This window comes from Aegilops tauschii, chromosome 2 (assembly GCF_002575655.3).
Source record: "Aegilops tauschii subsp. strangulata cultivar AL8/78 chromosome 2, Aet v6.0, whole genome shotgun sequence".
Taxonomy (NCBI): Eukaryota; Viridiplantae; Streptophyta; class Magnoliopsida; order Poales; family Poaceae; genus Aegilops; species Aegilops tauschii.
The window spans coordinates 5614349-5634076 of record NC_053036.3 but is presented as its reverse complement, the minus strand read 5'-3'; positions in this window follow the sequence as shown (position 1 = coordinate 5634076).

Genomic DNA, 19728 nt, shown 5'->3' with positions numbered 1-19728 from the left:
TGAACAGAAACTAGTTAAGGATGAAGTGACGATGTGTATTGGAAGTGGTTCCAAGATTGATATGATCATCATCGCACACTCCCTATACTTTCGGGATTAGTGTTGAAACTAAATAAGTGTTATTTGGTGTTTGCGTTGAGCATGAATATGATTTGATCATGTTTATTGCAATACGGTTATTCATTTAAGTTAGAGAATAATTGTTGTTCTGTTTACATGAATAAAACCTTATATGGTTACACCCAATGAAAATGGTTCGTTGGATCTCGATCGTAGTGATACACATATTCATAATATTGAAGCCAAAAGATGCAAAGTTAATAATGATAGTGCAACTTATTTGTGGCACTGCCGTTTAGGTCATATTGGTGTAAAGCGCATGAAGAAACTCCATGCTGATGGGCTTTTGGAATCACTTGATTATGAATCACTTGATGCTTGCGAACCATGCCTTATGGGCAAGATGACTAAGACTCCGTTCTCCGGAACAATGGAGCGAGCAACTGACTTATTGGAAATAATACATACTGATGTATGCGATCCGATGACTGTTGAGGCTCGCGGCGGGTATCGTTATTTTCTGACCTTCACAGATGATTTGAACAGATATGGGTATATCTACTTGATGAAACATAAGTCTGAAACATTTGAAAAGTTCAAAGAATTTCAGAGTGAAGTGGAAAATCATTGTGACAAGAAAATAAGGTTTCTACGAGCTGATCGCGGAGACGAATATTTGAGTTACGAGTTTGGTCTTTAATTAAAACAATGTGGAATAGTTTCACAGATTCGTGCCACCTGGAACACCACAGCATAATGGTGTGTCCGAACATCATAACCGTACTTTATTGGATATAGTGCAATCTATGATGTCTCTTACCGATTTACCACTATCGTTTTAGGGTTATGCATTAGAGACAGCTGCATTCACGTTAAAAAGGGCACCATCTAAATCTGTTGAGACGACACCGTATGAACTGTGGTTTGGCAAGAAACCAAAGTTGTCGTTTCTTAAAGTTTGGGGTTGCCATGGTTGTAAGAAAAAGTTTCATCCTGATAAGCTCAAACCCAAATCGGAGAAATGTGTCTTCATAGGATACCCAAAGGAGACAATTGGGTACACCTTCTATCACAGATCCGAAGGCAAGATATTCATTGCTGAGAATGGATCCTTTCTAGAGAAGGAGTTTCTCTTGAAAGAAGTGAGTGGGAGGAAAGTAGAACTTGATCAGGTAACTGTACCTGCTCCTTTATTGGAAAGTAGTTCATCACAGAAATTTGTTCATGTGACTCCTACACCAATTAGTGAGGAAGCTAATGATGATGATCATGTAACTTCAGATCAAGTTACTACCGAACCTCGTAGGTAAACCAGAGTGAGATCCACACCAGAGTGGTACGGTAATCCTGTTCTGGAGGTCATGTTACTTGACCATGACGAACCTACGAACTATGAGGAAGCGATGATGAGCCCAGATTCCGCGAAATGGCTTGAGGCCATGAAATCTGAGATGAGATCCATGTATGAGAACAAAGTATGGACTTTGATTGACTTGCCCAATGATCGGCGAGCCATTGAGATTAAATAGATCTTCAAGAGGAAGACGGACGCTGATAGTAGTGTTACTATCTACAAAGCTAGAATTGTCGCAAAAAGGTTTTCGACAAGTTCAAGGTGTTGACTACGATGAGAGTTTCTCACTCGTATCTACGCTTAAGTCTGTCCGAATCATGTTAGCAATTGCCGCATTTTATGAAATCTGGCAAATGGATAAACAAAACGGCATTCCTTAATGGATTTATTAAATAAGAGTTGTATATGATGCAACCAGAAGGCTTTGTCAATCCTAAAGGTGCTAAAAAAATATGCAAGCTCCAGCGATCCATCTATGGACTGGTGCAAGCATCTCGGAGTTGGAATATACGCTTTGATAAGTTGATCAAAGCATATAGTTTTATACAGACTTGCGGTGAAGCCTGTATTTGCAAGAAAGTGAGTGGGAGCACTACAGCATTTCTGATAAGTATATGTGAATGGCATATTGTTGATCGAAAATAATGTAGAATTATTCTGCAAAGCATAAAGGAGTTTTTCAAAGAAGGACCTCGGTGAAGCTGCTTACATATTGAGCATCAAGATCTATAGAGATAGATCAAGACGCTTGATAAGTTTTTTCAATGAGTACATACCTGGACAAGATTTTGAAGTAGTTCAAAATGGAACAGTCAAAGAAAGAGTTTCTTGCCTGTGTTACAAGGTGTGAAATTGAGTAAGACTCAAAGCCCGACCACGGCCGAAGATAGAAAGAGAATGAAAGTCATTCCCTATGCCTCGACCATAGGTTCTATAAAGTATGCCATGTTGTGTACCAGATCTATTGTATACCCTACACTAATTTTGGCAAGGGAGTACAATAGTTATCTAGGAGTAGATCACTGGATAGCGGTCAAAATTATCTTTAGTGGAATAAGGATATGTTTCTCGACTATGGAAGTGACAAAAGGTTCATCGTAAAGGGTTACGTCGATGCAAGTTTTGACACTAATCTAGATGACTCTAAGTCTCGGTCTAGATACATACTGAAAGTGGGAGTATTTAGCTAGAGTAGCTCCGTGCAGAGCATTGTAGACATAGAAATTTGCAAAATACTTACGGATCTGAATGCGACAGACCCATTGACTAAAATTATCTCACAAGCAAAACATGGTCACACCTTAGTACTCTTTGGGTGTTAATCACATAGCGATGTGAACTAGATTATTGACTCTAGTAAACCCTTTGGCTGTTGGTCACATGACGATGTGAACTATGGGTGTTAATCACATGGTGATGTAAACTATTGATGTTAAATCACATGGCGATGTGAACTAGATTATTGACTCTAGTGCAAGTGGGAGACTGAAGGAAATATGCCCTAGAGGCAATAATAAAGTTATTATTTATTTCCTTATTTCATGATAAATGTTTAGGGACAATTGCATTTGTACCCCTAGTTCGTTCCTACCCACGGGTTTTTCCCTTACTTTTCGAGCTTGCTCAGTTTTGCCCTTACTTTTTCCGTCGAGGTCCCTCGAATGCCCTTTGACCGTTTGACCAAAACTTTGAAAATTCATAACTAATTCATATGAACTCGGAAAAATGCAAATAAGATATCAAAGTGTTCAGATAAACATTACCTTTATGTGCACATCATTTGCATTCAGGACAAAAGCAGCCTTTAAACTACCTGAGGTAATTAACGTTATTAACATTATTAAAAATAAAAAGGTATAAACAATATTTTTTTCATGAATAAAAATTACATGCAAATGTAGGTGATGTTTTCTGAACATCCTGATATCTTATTTGCATTTTTCTGAGTTCGTATCATCTTGTTAAGAATGTTCTAACGACTTTGACCATTATTTGGAAACTTCATAACAAGTTGATACGAACTTAGAAAAATGCAAATAAGATATCAGGATGTTCAGAAAACATCACCTACATTTGCATGTAATTTTTATTCATGAAAAAAAATATTGTTTATACCTTTTTATTTTTAATAATGTTAATAACGTTAATTACCTTAGGTAGTTTAAAGGGTGCTTTTGTCCTGAATGCAAATGATGTGCCAATAAAGGTAATGTTTATCTGAACATTTTGATATCTTATTTGCATTTTTCTGAGTTCATATGAATTAGTTATGAATTTTCAAAGTTTTGGTCAAACGGTCAAAGGACATTCGAGGGACCTCGACGGAAAAAGTAAGGGCAAAACTGAGCAAGCTCGAAAAGTAAGGGCAAAACCCGTGGGTAGGAACCAACTAGGGGTAAAAATGCAATTATCCCAAATGTTTATTATTCATGCTAGAATTGTATTAACCGGAAACTTGATACATGTGTGAATACATAGACAAACATAGTGTCACTAGTATGCCTCTACTTGACTAGCTCGTTAATCAAAGATGGTTGAGTTTCCTAGCCATAGACATGAGTTGTCATTTGATTAACGGGATCACATCATTAGGAGAATGATATGATTGACTTGACCCATTCCGTTAGCTTAGCACTTGATCGTTTAGTATGTTGCTATTGCTTTCTTCATGACTTATACATGCTCCTATGACTATGAGATTATGCAACTCCCGTTTACCGGAGGAACACTTTGTGTGCTACCAAATGTCACAACGTAACTGGGTGATTATAAAGGTGCTCTACAGGTGTGTCCGAAGGTACTTGTTGGGTTGGCGTATTTCGAGATTAGGATTTGTCACTCCGATTGTCGGAGAGGTATCTCTAGGCCCACTCGGTAATGCACATCACTTAAGCCTTGCAAGCATTGCAACTAATGAGTTAGTTGCGGATGATGTATTACAGAACGAGTAAAAAGACTTGCCGATAACGAGATTGAACTAGGTATTGAGATACCGACGATCGAATCTCGGGCAAGTAACATACCGATGACAAAGGGCACAACGTATGTTGTTATGCGGCCTGACCGATAAAGATCTTCGTAGAATATGTGGGAGCCAATATGAGCATCCAGGTTCCGCTATTGGTTATTGACCGGAGACATGTCTCGGTCATGTCTACATAGTTCTCGAACCCGTAGGGTCCGCACGCTTAAAGTTCGATGACGGTTATATTATGAGTTTATGTGTTTTGATGTACCGAAGGTAGTTCGGAGTCCCGGATGAGATCTGGGACATGACGAGGAGTCTCGAAATGGTCGAGACGTAAAGATCGATATATTGGACGACTATATTCGGACATCGGAAAGGTTCCGAGTGATTCGGGTATTTCTCGGAGTACCGGGGAGTTACAGGAATACGGGAAAGAAGTATTGGGCCTTAATGGGCCTTAGTGGGAAGGAGAGGCGGCAGCCAGGAGGTGGCGCACGTCCCTCCCAAGCCCAGTCCGAATTGGACAAGGGGTTTGGGGCGCGGCCCCCCTCTCCCTTCCTTCTCCTCTTCCCCCCTTTCCCCCCTTCTCCTAGTTGGACTAGGAAATGAGGAAACCTACTCCAACTAGGAGTAGGAATCCTACTCCCTTGGCGCGCCCCTCCTAGGGCCGGCCTCCTCCTCCCTTGCTCCTTTATATACGGGGGCAGGGGCACCCCATAGACACAACAATTGATCGTTTGATCTTTGAGCCGTGTGCGGTGCCCCCCTCCACCATAGTCCGCCTCGATTATACTGTAGCGGTGCTTAGGTGAAGCCCTGTGTCGGTAGAACATCATCATCGTCACCACGCCGTCGTGCTGACGAAACTCTCCCTCAACATTCGGCTGGATCAGAGTTCGAGGGCCGTCATCGGGTTGAACGTGTGCTGAACTCGGAGGTGCCGTGCGTTACGTACTTGATCGGTCGGATCGTGAAGACGTACGACTACATCAACCGCGTTGTGCTAATGCTTCCGCTTTCGGTCTACGAGGGTACGTGGACAACACTCTCCCCTCTCGTTGCTATGCATCACCATGATCTTGCGTGTGCGTAGGAAATGTTTTGAAATTACTACGTTCCCCAACACCTAGTGCATCGGGTCCAATGAAAATCTTTTGTGACAACACTGGAGCAATTTCCTTGGCGAAGGAATCCAGGTTTCACAAGAGAACCAAACACATTAAGAGACGCTTCAACTCCATCTGTGAAAAGGTCAAGGATGGAGACATAGAAATTTCCAAAGTGCATACATATCTGAATATAGCAGACCCGTTGACTAAGCATCTTCCGCGAGCAAAACATGATCAGCACCAAGACTCCATGGGTGTTAGATTCATTACAATGTAATCTAGATTATTGACTCTAGTGCAAGTGGGAGACTAAAGGAAATGTGCCCAAGAGGCAATAATAAAGTAGTTATTTTATATTTCTTTATTCATGATAAAGATTTATTATTCATTCTAGAATTATATTGATCGGAAACTTAAATACATGTGTGAATACATATACAAATACCGTGTTCCTAGTAAGCCTCTACTAGACTAGCTCATTGATCAAAGATGGTTATGGTTTCCTAACCATAGACATGTGTTGTGATTTGATAATGGGATCACATCATTAGGAGAATGATGTGATGGACAAGACCCATCCGTTAGCTTAGCATAATGATCGTTCAGTTTTATTGCTATTGCTTTCTTCATGTTAAATACATATTCCTTCGACTATGAGATTATGCAACTCCCGGATATCGGAGGAATGCCTTGTGTACTATCAAACGTCACAACGTAATTGGGTGATTATAAATATGCTCTACAGGTATCTTCGAAGGTGTTTGTTGAGTTGGCATAGATCAAGATTAGGATTTGTCACTCCAAGTATTGGAGAGGTATCACTGGGCCCTCTCGGTAACATCATAAGCTTGCAAGCAAAGACTAAGGAGTTAGTCACGAGGTGATGTATTGCGGAACGAGTAAAGAGACTTTCCGGTAACAATATTGAAATAGGTATGAAGATACGACGATCAAATCTCGGGCAAGTAACATACAGATGGACAAAGGGAATTATGTGTGTTGTCATAACGGTTCGACCGATAAAGATCTTCGTAGAATATGTAGGAACCACTATGCTCCAAATTCAAAAAATAATTTTGATTTAGTTAAATTTTCACAATTCAAAATAAAGTTTGCGGATAAAATTATAAACATTTTCGAAAAATGTTATGTATTTTCAACACATGTTCCTGTTTTAAAAAATGTTCACATATTCAAATAATGTCCATGTTTTTAAAAAGTTGGTGTTTTCAAAAAATGTTTGTGAATTTTAAAAGATGTTCATGTTTCAAATTTTGTTCGTATTTTTTATGAAAGTGTACATAATTTTCAAAACCCTGTTCGGGATTTAAAAATTGGTTCATGTTTCGTACAATATTCAGAAACTACATACCTTCAAGTCTCCTCAATTGAAAGCAAAAGTAGGCTGAATAATTCCTGGGCCTTCTCTAGCGTACGATTGACGTAACAAAACTTTTAAATGCCCTCGATCAATGAATGGAAAAATAGTAGTTTGATTACTTCACACCCGGCGAAACCAACAAGCTAAACGTTCCCTTTTCAGGTGCACACACGATTTTGCTTGCAGATATATTTCCTACTATATTTAGATGCATATTATTTTTTCTCCCGTTGCAACGCACGGGCATATGTGCTATATGTTGGGGAACGTAGTAATTTCAAAACATTTCCTACGCACACGCAAGATCATGGTGATGCATAGCAACGAGAGGGGAGAGTGTTGTCCACGTACCCTCGTAGACCAAAAGCGGAAGCGTTAACACAACGCGGTTGATGTAGTCGTACATCTTCACGATCCGACCGATCAAGTACCAAACGCACGGCACCTCCGAGTTCAGCACACGTTCAGCTCGATGACGTCCCTTGAACTCCGATCCAGCCGAGTGTTGAGGGAGAGTTTCGTCAGCACGACAGCATGGTGACGATGATGATGTTCTACCGACGCAGGGCTTCGCCTAAGCTCCACTACGATATTATCGAGGTGTAATATGGTGGAGGGGGGCACCGCACACGGCAAAAAGATCGTTGATCAATTGTGTGTTGAGAGGTGCCCCCCTGCCCCCGTATATAAAGGAGCAAGGGGGAGGCCGCCGGCCTAGGAGGTAGAGGCGCGTCAGGAGGAGTCCTACTCCTACCGGGAGTAGGACTCCCCCCCTTTCCATGTTGGACTAGGAGTGGAAGGGGGAAGAGGTGGAGGGGAGGAAGGAAGGGGGGCGCCGCCCCCCTCTCCTTGTCCTATTCGGACTGGGGGGGAAGGGGGGCGCGGCCCTGCCCTAGCCTCCTTTCCTCTCTTCCACCTAGGCCCACTAAGGCCCATTAAGTTACCGGGGGGTTCCGGTAACCTCCCGGTACTCCGGAAAAATCCCGATTTCACCCGGAACACTTCCGATGTCCAAACATAGGCTTCCCATATATCAATCTTTATGTCTCGACCATTTCGAGACTCCTCGTCATGTCCGTGATCACATCCGGGACTCCGAACAGCCTTCAGTACATCAAAACATATAAACTCATAATATAACCGTCATCGTAACGTTAAGCGTGCGGACCCTACGGGTTCGAGAACTATGTAGACATGACCGAGACACCTCTCCGGTCAATAACCAATAGCGGGACCTAGATGCTCATATTGGTTCCCACATATTCTACGAAGATCTTTATCGGTCAGACCGCATAACAACATACATTGTTCCCTTTGTCATCGGTATGTTTACTTGCCCGAGATTCGATCGTCGGTATCTCGATACCTAGTTCAATCTCGTTACCGGCAAGTCTCTTTACTCGTTCCGTAATACATCATCCCGCAACTAACTCATTAGTTACAATGCTTGCAAGGCTTATAGTGATGTGCATTACCAAGTGGGCCCAGAGATACCTCTCCGACAATCGGAGTGACAAATCCTAATCTCGAAATATGCCAACCCAACAAGTACCTTTGGAGACACCTATAGAGCACCTTTATAATCACCCAATTACGTTGTGACGTTTGGTAGCACACAAAGTGTTCCTCCGGTAAACGGGAGTTGCATAATCTCATAGTCATAGGAACATGTATAAGTCATGAAGAAAGCAATAGCAACATACTAAACGATCGAGTGCTAAGCTAACGGAATGGGTCAAGTCAATCACGTCATTCTCCTAATGAGGTGATCCCGTTAATCAAATGACAACTCATGTCTATGGCTAGGAAACATAACCATCTTTGATTAACGAGATAGTCAAGTAGAGGCATACTAGTGACACTCTGTTTGTCTATGTATTCACACATGTATTATGTTTCCGGTTAATACAATTCTAGAATGAATAATAAACATTTATCATGATATAAGGAAATAAATAATACTTTATTATTGCCTCTAGGGCATATTTCCTTCAGTCTCCCACTTGCACTAGAGTCAATAATCTAGATTACACAGTAATGATTCTTACACCCATGGAGTCTTGGTGCTGATCATGTTTTGCTCGTGGAAGAGGCTTAGTCAACAGGTCTGCAACATTCAGATCCGTATGTATCTTGCAAATTTCTATGTCTCCCACCTGGACTAAATCCCGGATGGAATTGAAGCGTCTTTTGATGTGCTTGGTTCTCTTGTGAAATCTGGATTCCTTTGCTAAGGCAATTGCACCAGTATTATCACAAAAGATTTTCATTGGTCCCGATGCACTAGGTATGACACCTAGATCGGATATGAACTCCTTCATCCAGACTCCTTCATTTGCTGCTTCCGAAGCAGCTATGTACTCCGCTTCACACGTAGATCCCGCCACGACACTTTGCTTAGAACTGCACCAACTGAAAGCTCCACCGTTCAATGTAAATATGTATCCGGTTTGCGATTTAGAATCGCCCGGATCAGTGTCAAAGCTTGCATCAACGTAACCATTTACGATGAGCTCTTTGTCACCTCCATAAACGAGAAACATATCCTTAGTCCTTTTCAGGTATTTCAGGATGTTCTTGACCGCTGTCCAGTGATCCACTCCTGGATTACTTTGGTACCTCCCTGCTAAACTTATAGCAAGGCACACATCAGGTCTGGTACACAGCATTGCATACATGATAGAGCCTAGGGCTGAAGCATAGGGAACATCTTTCATCTTCTCTGTATCTTCTGAAGTGGTCGGGCATTGAGTCTTACTCAATCTCACACCTTGAAGTACAGGCAAGAACCCTTTCTTTGCTTGATCCATTTTGAACTTCTTCAAAACTTTATCAAGCTATGTGCTTTGTGAAAGTCCAATTAAGCGTCTTGATCTATCTCTATAGATCTTGATGCCTAATATATATGCAGCTTCACCGAGGTCTTTCATTGAAAAAATCTTATTCAAGTATCCCTTTATGCTATCCAGAAATTCTATATCATTTCCAATCAACAATATGTCATCCACATATAATATCGGAAATGCTACTGAGCTCCCACTCACTTTCTTGTAAATATAGGCTTCTCCAAAAGTCTGTATAAAACCAAATGCTTTGATCACACTATCAAAGCGTTTATTCCAACTCCGAGAGGCTTGCACCAGTCCATAAATGGATCGCTGGAGCTTGCACACTTTGTTAGCTCCCTTTGGATCGATAAAACCTTCCGGTTGCATCATATACAACTCTTCTTCCAGGAATCCATTCAGGAATGCAGTTTTGACATCCATTTGCCAAATTTCATAATCATAAAATGCGGCAATTGCTAACATGATTCGGACAGACTTAAGCATCGCTACGGGTGAGAAGGTCTCATCGTAGTCAATCCCTTGAACTTGTCGAAAACCTTTCACAACAAGTCGAGCTTTATAGACAGTAACATTACCATCAGCATCAGTCTTCTTCTTGAAGATCCATTTATTTTCAATGGCTTGCCGACCATCGGGCAAGTCAACCAAAGTCCATACTTTGTTCTCATACATTGATCCCATCTCGGATTTCATGGCCTCAAGCCATTTTGCGGAATCTGGGCTCACCATCGCTTCTTCATAGTTCGTAGGTTCGTCATGGTCTAGTAACATAACCTCCAGAACAGGATTACCGTACCACTCTGGTGCGGATCTTAATCTGGTTGACCTACGAGGTTCAGTAATAACTTGATCTGAAGTTTCATGATCATTATCATTAACTTCCCCACAAATTGGTGTAGGTGTCGCAGAAACTGGTTTCTGTGATGATCTACTTTCCAATAAGGGAGCAGGTACAGTTACCTCATCAAGTTCTACTTTCCTCCCACTCACTTCTTTCGAGAGAAACTCCTTCTCTAGAAAGGATCCATTCTTAGCAACGAATGTCTTGCCTTCGGATCTGTGATAGAAGGTGTACCCAACAGTCTCCTTTGGGTATCCTATGAAGACACATTTCTCCGATTTAGGTTCGAGCTTATCAGGTTGAAGTTTCTTCACATAAGCATCGCAACCCCAAAGTTTAAGATACGACAACTTTGGTTTCTTGCCAAACCATAGTTCATAAGGTGTCGTTTCAACAGATTTTGATTGTGCCCTATTTAGAGTGAATGCAGCCGTCTCTAAAGCATAACCCCAAACGATAGCAGTAAATCAGTAAGAGACATCATAGATCGCACCATATCTAGTAAAGTACGATTACGACGTTCGGACACACCATTACGCTGTGGTGTTTCGGGTGGCGTGAGTTGTGAAACTATTCCGCATTGTTTCAAATGAAGACCAAACTCATAACTCAAATATTCTCCTCCACGATCAGATCGTAGAAATTTTATTTTCTTGTTACGATGATTTTCAACTTCACTCTGAAATTCTTTGAATTTTCAAATGTTTCAGACTTATGTTTCATTAAGTAGATATACCCATATCTGCTCAAATCATCTGTGAAGGTGAGAAAATAACGATATCCGCCACGAGCCTCAATATTCATCGGACCACATACATCTGTATATATGATTTCCAATAAATCTGTTGCTCTCTCCATAGTTCCGGAGAACGGTGTTTTAGTCATCTTGCCCATGAGGCACGGTTCGCAAGTACCAAGTGATTCATCATCAAGTGATTCCAAAAGTCCATCAGTATGGAGTTTCTTCATGCGCTTTACACCGATATGACCTAAACGGCAGTGCCACAAATAAGTTGCACTGTCATTATCAACTCTGCATCTTTTGGCTTCGACATTATGAATATGTGTGTCACTACTATCGAGATTCATTAAGAATAGACCACTCTTCAAGGGTGCATGACCATAAAAGATATTACTCATATAAATAGAACAACCATTATTCTCTGATTTAAATGAATAACCGTCTCGCATCAAACAAGATCCAGATATAATGTTCATGCTCAACGCTGGCACCAAATAAAAATTATTTAGGTCTAACACTAATCCCGAAGGTAGATGTAGTGGTAGCGTGCCGACCGCGATCACATCGACTTTGGAACCATTTCCCACGCGCATCGTCACCTCGTCCTTAGCCAATCTTCGCTGAATCCATAGCCCCTGTTTCGAGTTGCAAATATTAGCAACAGAACCAGTATCAAATACCCAGGTGCTACTCCGAGCATTAGTAAGGTACACATCAATAACATGTATATCACATATACCTTTGTTAACCTTGCCATCCTTCTTATCCGCCAAATACTTGGGGCAGTTCCGCTTCCAGTGACCAGTCTGCTTGCAGTAGAAGCACTCAGTTTCAGGCTTAGGTCCAGACTTGGGTTTCTTCTCCTGAACAGCAACTTGCTTGCTGTTCTTCTTGAAGTTCCCCTTCTTCTTCCCTTTGCCCTTTTTCTTGAAACTAGCGGTCTTACTGACCATCAACACTTGATGCTCCTTTTTGATTTCTACCTCCGCTGCCTTTAGCATTGCGAAGAGCTCGGGAATTGTCTTGTTCATCCCTTGCATGTTATAGTTCATCACGAAGCTCTTGTAGCTTGGTGGCAGTGATTGAAGAATTCTGTCAATGACGCTATCATCCGGAAGATTAACTCCCAGTTGAATCAAGTGATTATTATACCCAGACATTTTGAGTATATGCTCACTGACAGAACTATTCTCTTCCATCTTGCAGCTGTAGAACTTATTGGAGACTTCATATCTCTCAATCCGGGCATTTGCTTGAAATATTAACTTCAACTCCTGGAACATCTCATATGCTCCATGACGTTCAAAACGTCGTTGAAGACCCGGTTCTAAGCCGTAAAGCATGGCACACTGAACTATCGAGTAGTCATCAGCTTTGCTCTGCCAGACGTTCATAGCTTCTGGTGTTGCTCTTGCAGGAGGCCTGGCACCTAGCGGTGCTTCCAGGACGTAATTCTTCTGTGCAACAATGAGGATAATCCTCAAGTTACGAACCCAGACCGTGTAATTGCTACCATCATCTTTCAACTTTGCTTTCTCAAGGAACGCATTAAAATTCAACGGAACAACAGCACGGGCCATTTATCTACAATTAACATAGACAAGCAAGATACTATCAGGTACTAAGTTCATGATAAATTTAAGTTCAATTAATCATATTAATTAAGAACTCCCACTTAGATAGACATCCCTCTAATCATCTAAGTGATTACGTGATCCAAATCATCTAAACCATGTCCGATCATCACGTGAGGTGGAGTAGTTTCAATGGTGAACATCACTATGTTGATCATATCTACTATATGATTCACGCTCGACCTTTCAGTCTCCGTGTTCCGAGGCCATATCTGCATATGCTAGGCTCGTCAAGTTTAACCTGAGTATTCCGCGTGTGCAACTGTTTTGCACCCGTTGTATTTGAACGTAGAGCCTATCACACCCGATCATCACGTGGTGTCTCCGCACGAAGAACTTTCGCAACGGTGCATACTCAGGGAGAACACTTTTATCTTGAAATTTTAGTGAGAGATTATCTTATAATGTTGCCGTCAATCAAAGCAAGATAAGATGCATAAAAGATTAACATCACATGCAATCAATATAAGTGATATGATATGGCCATCATCATCTTGTGCTTGTGATCTCCATCTCCGAAGCACCGTCATGATCACCATCGTCACAGGCGCGACACCTTGATCTCCATCGTAGTATCGTTGTCGTCTCGCCAACTTATTGCTTTTACGACTATCGCTACCGCTTAGTGATAAAGTAAAACAATTACATGGCGCTTTCATTGCATACAATAAAGCGACAACCATATGGCTCCTGCCAGTTGCCGATAACTCGGTTACAAAACATGATCATCTCATACAATAAAATATAGCATCATGTCTTGACCATATCACATCACAACATGCCCTGCAAAAACAAGTTAGACGTCCTCTACTTTGTTGTTGCAAGTTTTACATGGCTGCTATGGGCTTAGCAAGAACCATTCTTACCTACGCATCAAAACCACAACGATAGTTTGTCAAGTTGGTGCTGTTTTAACCTTCGAAAGGACCGGGCGTAGCCACACTCGGTTCAACTAAAGAGAGAGAGACAGACACCCGCCAGTCACCTTTAAGCAACGAGTACTCGCAACGATGAAACCAGTCTCGCGTAAGCGTATGCGTAATGTCGGTCCGGGCCGCTGAACCAAAGTATGACATGCTGGTAAGCAGTATGACTTATATCGCCCACAACTCACTTGTGTTCTACTCGTGCATAGCATCAACGCATAAAACCTGGCTCTGATACCACTGTTGGGGAACGTAGTAATTTCAAAAAAATTCCTACGCACACGCAAGATCATGGTGATGCATAGCAACGAGAGCGGAGAGTGTTGTCCACGTACCCTCGTAGACCGAAAGTGGAAGCGTTAACACAACGTGGTTGATGTAGTCGTACGTCTTCACGATCCGACCGATCAAGTACAGAACGCACGGCACCTCTGAGTTCAGCACACGTTCAGCTCGATGACGTCCCTCGAACTCCGATCCAGCCGAGTGTTGAGGGAGAGTTTCGTCAGCACGACGGCGTGGTGACGATGATGATGTTCTACCGACGCAAGGCTTCGCCTAACCTCTGCTACGATATTATCGAGGTGTAATATGGTGGAGGGGGGCACCGCACACGGCTAAAAGATCGTTGATCAATTGTGTGTTGAGAGGTGCCCCCCTGCCCCCGTATATAAAGGTGCAAGGGGGAGGCCGCCGGCCTAGGAGGTAGAGGCGCGCCAGGAGGAGTCCTACTCCTACCGGGAGTAGGACTCCCCCCTTTCCATGTTGGACTAGGAGTGGAAGGGGGAAGAGGTGGAGGGGAGGAAGGAAGGGGGGGCGCCGCCCCCCTCTCCTTGTCCTATTCGGACTGCGGGGGAAGGAGGGCACGGCCCTGCCCTAGCCTCCTTTCCTCTCTTCCACCTAGGCCCACTAGGGCCCATTAAGTTACCGGGGGGTTCCGGTAACCTCCTGGTACTCCGGAAAAATCCCGATTTCACCCGGAACACTTCCGATGTCCAAACATAGGCTTCCAATATACCAATCTTTATGTCTCGACCATTTCGAGACTCCTCGTCATGTCCATGATCACATCCGGGACTCCGAACAGCCTTCGGTACATCAAAACATATAAACTCATAATATAACTGTCATCGTAACGTTAAGCGTGCGGACCCTACGGGTTCGAGAACTATGTAGACATGACCGAGACACCTCTCCGGTCAATAACCAATAGCGGAACTTGGATGCTCATATTGGTTCCCACATATTCTACGAAGATCTTTATCGGTCAGACCGCATAACAACATACGTTGTTCCCTTTGTCATCGGTATGTTACTTGCCCGAGATTCGATCGTCGGTATCTCGATACCTAGTTCAATCTCGTTACCGGCAAGTCTCTTTACTCGTTCCGTAATACATCATCCCGCAACTAACTCATTAGTTACAATGCTTGCAAGGCTTATAGTGATGTGCATTACCAAGTGGGCCCAGAGATACCTCTCCGACAATCGGAGTGACAAATCCTAATCTCGAAATATGCCAACCCAACAAGTACCTTTGGAGACACCTGTAGAGCACCTTTATAATCACCCAGTTACGTTGTGACGTTTGGTAGCACACAAAGTGTTCCTCCGGTAAACGGGAGTTGCATAATCTCATAGTCATAGGAACATGTATAAGTCATGAAGAAAGCAATAGCAACATACTAAACGATCGAGTGCTAAGCTAATGGAATGGGTCAAGTCTATCACGTCATTCTCCTAATGAGGTGATCCCGTTAATCAAATGACAACTCATGTCTATGGCTAGGAAACATAACCATCTTTGATTAACGAGCTAGTCAAGTAGAGGCATACTAGTGACACTCTGTTTTTCTATGTATTCACACATGTATTATGTTTCCGGTTAATACAATTCTAGCGTGAATAATAGACATTTATCATGATATAAGGAAATAAATAATACTTTATTATTGCCTCTAGGGCATATTTCCTTCAGTCTCCCACTTGCACTGGAGTCAATAATCTGGATTACACAGTAATGATTCTTACACCCATGGAGTCTTGGTGCTGATCATGTTTTGCTCGTGGAAGAGGCTTAGTCAACGGGTCTGCAATATTCAGATCCATATGTATCTTGCAAATTTCTATGTCTCCCACCTGGACTAAATCCCGGATGGAATTGAAGCGTCTTTTCATGTGCTTGGTTCTCTTGTGAAATCTGGATTCCTTTGCTAAGGCAATTGCACCAGTATTATCACAAAAGATTTTCATTGGTCCCGATGCACTAGGTATGACACCTAGATCAGATATGAACTCCTTCATCCAGACTCCTTCATTTGCTGCTTCCGAAGCAGCTATGTACTCCGCTTCACACGTAGATCCCGCCACGACACTTTGCTTAGAACTGCACCAACTGACAGCTCCACCGTTCAATGTAAATCCGTATCCGGTTTGCGATTTAGAATCGTCCGGATCAGTGTCAAAGCTTGCATCAACGTAACCATTTACGATGAGCTCTTTGTCACCTCCATAAACGAGAAACATATCCTTAGTCCTTTTCAGGTATTTCAGAATGTTCTTGACCGCTGTCCAGTGATCCACTCCTGGATTACTTTGGTACCTCCCTGCTAAACTTATAGCAAGGCACACATCAGGTCTGGTACACAGCATTGCATACATGATAGAGCCTATGGCTGAAGCATAGGGAACATCTTTCATCTTCTCTCTATCTTCTGCAGTGGTCGGGCATTGAGTCTTACTCAATCTCACACCTTGAAGTACACGCAAGAACCCTTTCTTTGCTTGATCCATTTTGAACTTCTTCAAAACTTTATCAAGGTATGTGCTTTGTGAAAGTCCAATTAAGCGTCTTGATCTATCTCTATAGATCTTGATGCCTAATATATATGCAGCTTCACCGAGGTCTTTCATTGAAAAACTCTTATCCAAGTATCCCTTTATGCTATCCAGAAATTCTATATCATTTCCAATCAACAATATGTCATCCACATATAATATCAGAAATGCTACTGAGCTCCCACTCACTTTCTTGTAAATACAGGCTTCTCGAAAAGTCTGTATAAAACCAAATGCTTTGATCACACTATCAAAGCGTTTATTCCAACTCCGAGAGGCTTGCACCAGTCCATAAATGGATCGCTGGAGCTTGCACACTTTGTTAGCTCCCTTTGGATCGATAAAACCTTCCGGTTGCATCATATACAACTCTTCTTCCAGAAATCCATTCAGGAATGCAGTTTTGACATCCATTTGCCAAATTTCATAATCATAAAATGCGGCAATTGCTAACATGATTCGGACAGACTTAAGCATCACTACGGGTGAGAAGGTCTCATCGTAGTCAATCCCTTGAACTTGTCGAAAACCTTTCGCAACAAGTCGAGCTTTATAGATAGTAACATTACCATCAGCGTCAGTCTTCTTCTTGAAGATCCATTTATTTTCAATGGCTTGCCGACCATCGGGCAAGTCAACCAAAGTCCATACTTTGTTCTCATACATGGATCCCATCTCGGATTTCATGGCCTCAAGCCATTTTGCGGAATCTGGGCTCACCATCGCTTCTTCATAGTTCGTAGGTTCGTCATGGTCTAGTAACATAACCTCCAGAACAGGATTACCGTACCACTCTAGTGCGGATCTTAATCTGGTTGACCTACGAGGTTCAGTAATAACTTGATCTGAAGTTTCATGATCATTATCATTAACTTCCCCACTAATTGGTGTAGGTGTCGCAGAAACTGGTTTCTGTGATGATCTACTTTCCAATAAGGGAGCAGGTACAGTTACCTCATCAAGTTCTATTTTCCTCCCACTCACTTCTTTCGAGAGAAACTCCTTCTCTAGAAAGGATCCATCCTTAGCAACGAATGTCTTGCCTTCGGATCTGTGATAGAAGGTGTACCCAACAGTCTCCTTTGGGTATCCTATGAAGACACATTTCTCCGATTTAGGTTCGAGCTTATCAGGTTGAAGTTTCTTCACATAAGCATCGCAACCCCAAAGTTTAAGATACGACAACTTTGGTTTCTTGCCAAACCATAGTTCATAAGGTGTCGTTTCAACGGATTTCGATGGTGCCCTATTTAGAGTGAATGCAGCCGTGTCTAAAGCATAACCCGAAAACGATAGCGGTAAATCAGTAAGAGACATCATAGATCGCACCATATCTAGTAAAGTACGATTACGACGTTCGGACAGACCAATACGCTTTGGTCTTCCGGGTGGCGTGAGTTGCGAAACTATTCCGCATTGTTTCAAATGAAGACCAAACTCATAACTCAAATATTCTCCTCCACGATCAGATCGTAGAAATTTTATTTTCTTGTTACGATGATTTTCAACTTCACTCTGAAATTCTTTGAACTTTTCAAATGTTTCAGACTTATGTTTCATTAAGTAGATATACCCATATCTGCTCAAATCATCTGTGAAGGTGAGAAAATAACGATATCCGCCACGAGCCTCAATATTCATCGGACCACATACATCTGTATGTATGATTTCCAATAAATCTGTTGCTCTCTCCATAGTTCCAGAGAACGGTGTTTTAGTCATCTTGCCCATGAGGCACGGTTCGCAAGTACCAAGTGATTCATCATCAAGTGATTCCAAAAGTCCATCAGTATGGAGTTTCTTCATGCGCTTTACACCGATATGACCTAAACGGCAGTGCCACAAATATGTTGCACTGTCATTATCAACTCTGCATCTTTTGGCTTCGACATTATGAATATGTGTGTCACTACTATCGAGATTCATTAAGAATAGACCACTCTTCAAGGGTGCATGACCATAAAAGATATTACTCATATAAATAGAACAACCATTATTCTCTGATTTAAATGAATAACCGTCTCGCATCAAACAAGATCCAGATATAATGTTCATGCTCAACGCTGGCACCAAATAAAAATTATTTAGGTCTAATACTAATCCCGAAGGTAGATGTAGAGGTAGCGTGCCGACCGCGATCACATCGACTTTGGAACCATTTCCCATGCGCATCGTCACCTCGTCCTTAGCCAATCTTCGCCTAATCCGTGGCCCCTGTTTCGAGTTGCAAATATTAGCAACAGAACCAGTATCAAATACCCAGGTGCTACTGCGAGCATTAGGAAGGTACACATCAATAACATGTATATCACATATACCTTTGTTAACCTTGCCATCCTTCTTATCCGCCAAATACTTGGGGCAGTTCCGCTTCCAGTGACCAGTCTGCTTGCAGTAGAAGCACTCAGTTTCAGGCTTAGGTCCAGACTTGGGTTTCTTCTCCTGAACAGCAACTTGCTTGCTATTCTTCTTGAAGTTCCCCTTCTTCTTCCCTTTGCCCTTTTTCTTGAAACTAGTGGTCTTACTGACCATCAACACTTGATGCTCCTTTTTGATTTCTACCTCCGCTGCCTTTAGCATTGCGAAGAGCTCGGGAATTGTCTTGTTCATCCCTTGCATGTTATAGTTCATCACGAAGCTCATGTAGCTTGGTGGCAGTGATTGAAGAATTCTGTCAATGACGCTATCATCCGGAAGATTAACTCCCAGTTGAATCAAGTGATTATTATACCCAGACATTTTGAGTATATGCTCACTGACAGAACTATTCTCTTCCATCTTGCAGCTGTAGAACTTATTGGAGACTTCATATCTCTCAATCCGGGCATTTGCTTGAAATATTAACCTCAACTCCTGGAACATCTCATATGCTCCATGACGTTCAGAACGTCATTGAAGACCCGGTTCTAAGCCGTAAAGCATGGCACACTGAACTATCGAGTAGTCATCAGCTTTGCTCTGCCAGACGTTCATAACTTCTGGTGTTGCTCTTGCAGGAGGCCTGGCACCTAGCGGTGCTTCCAGGA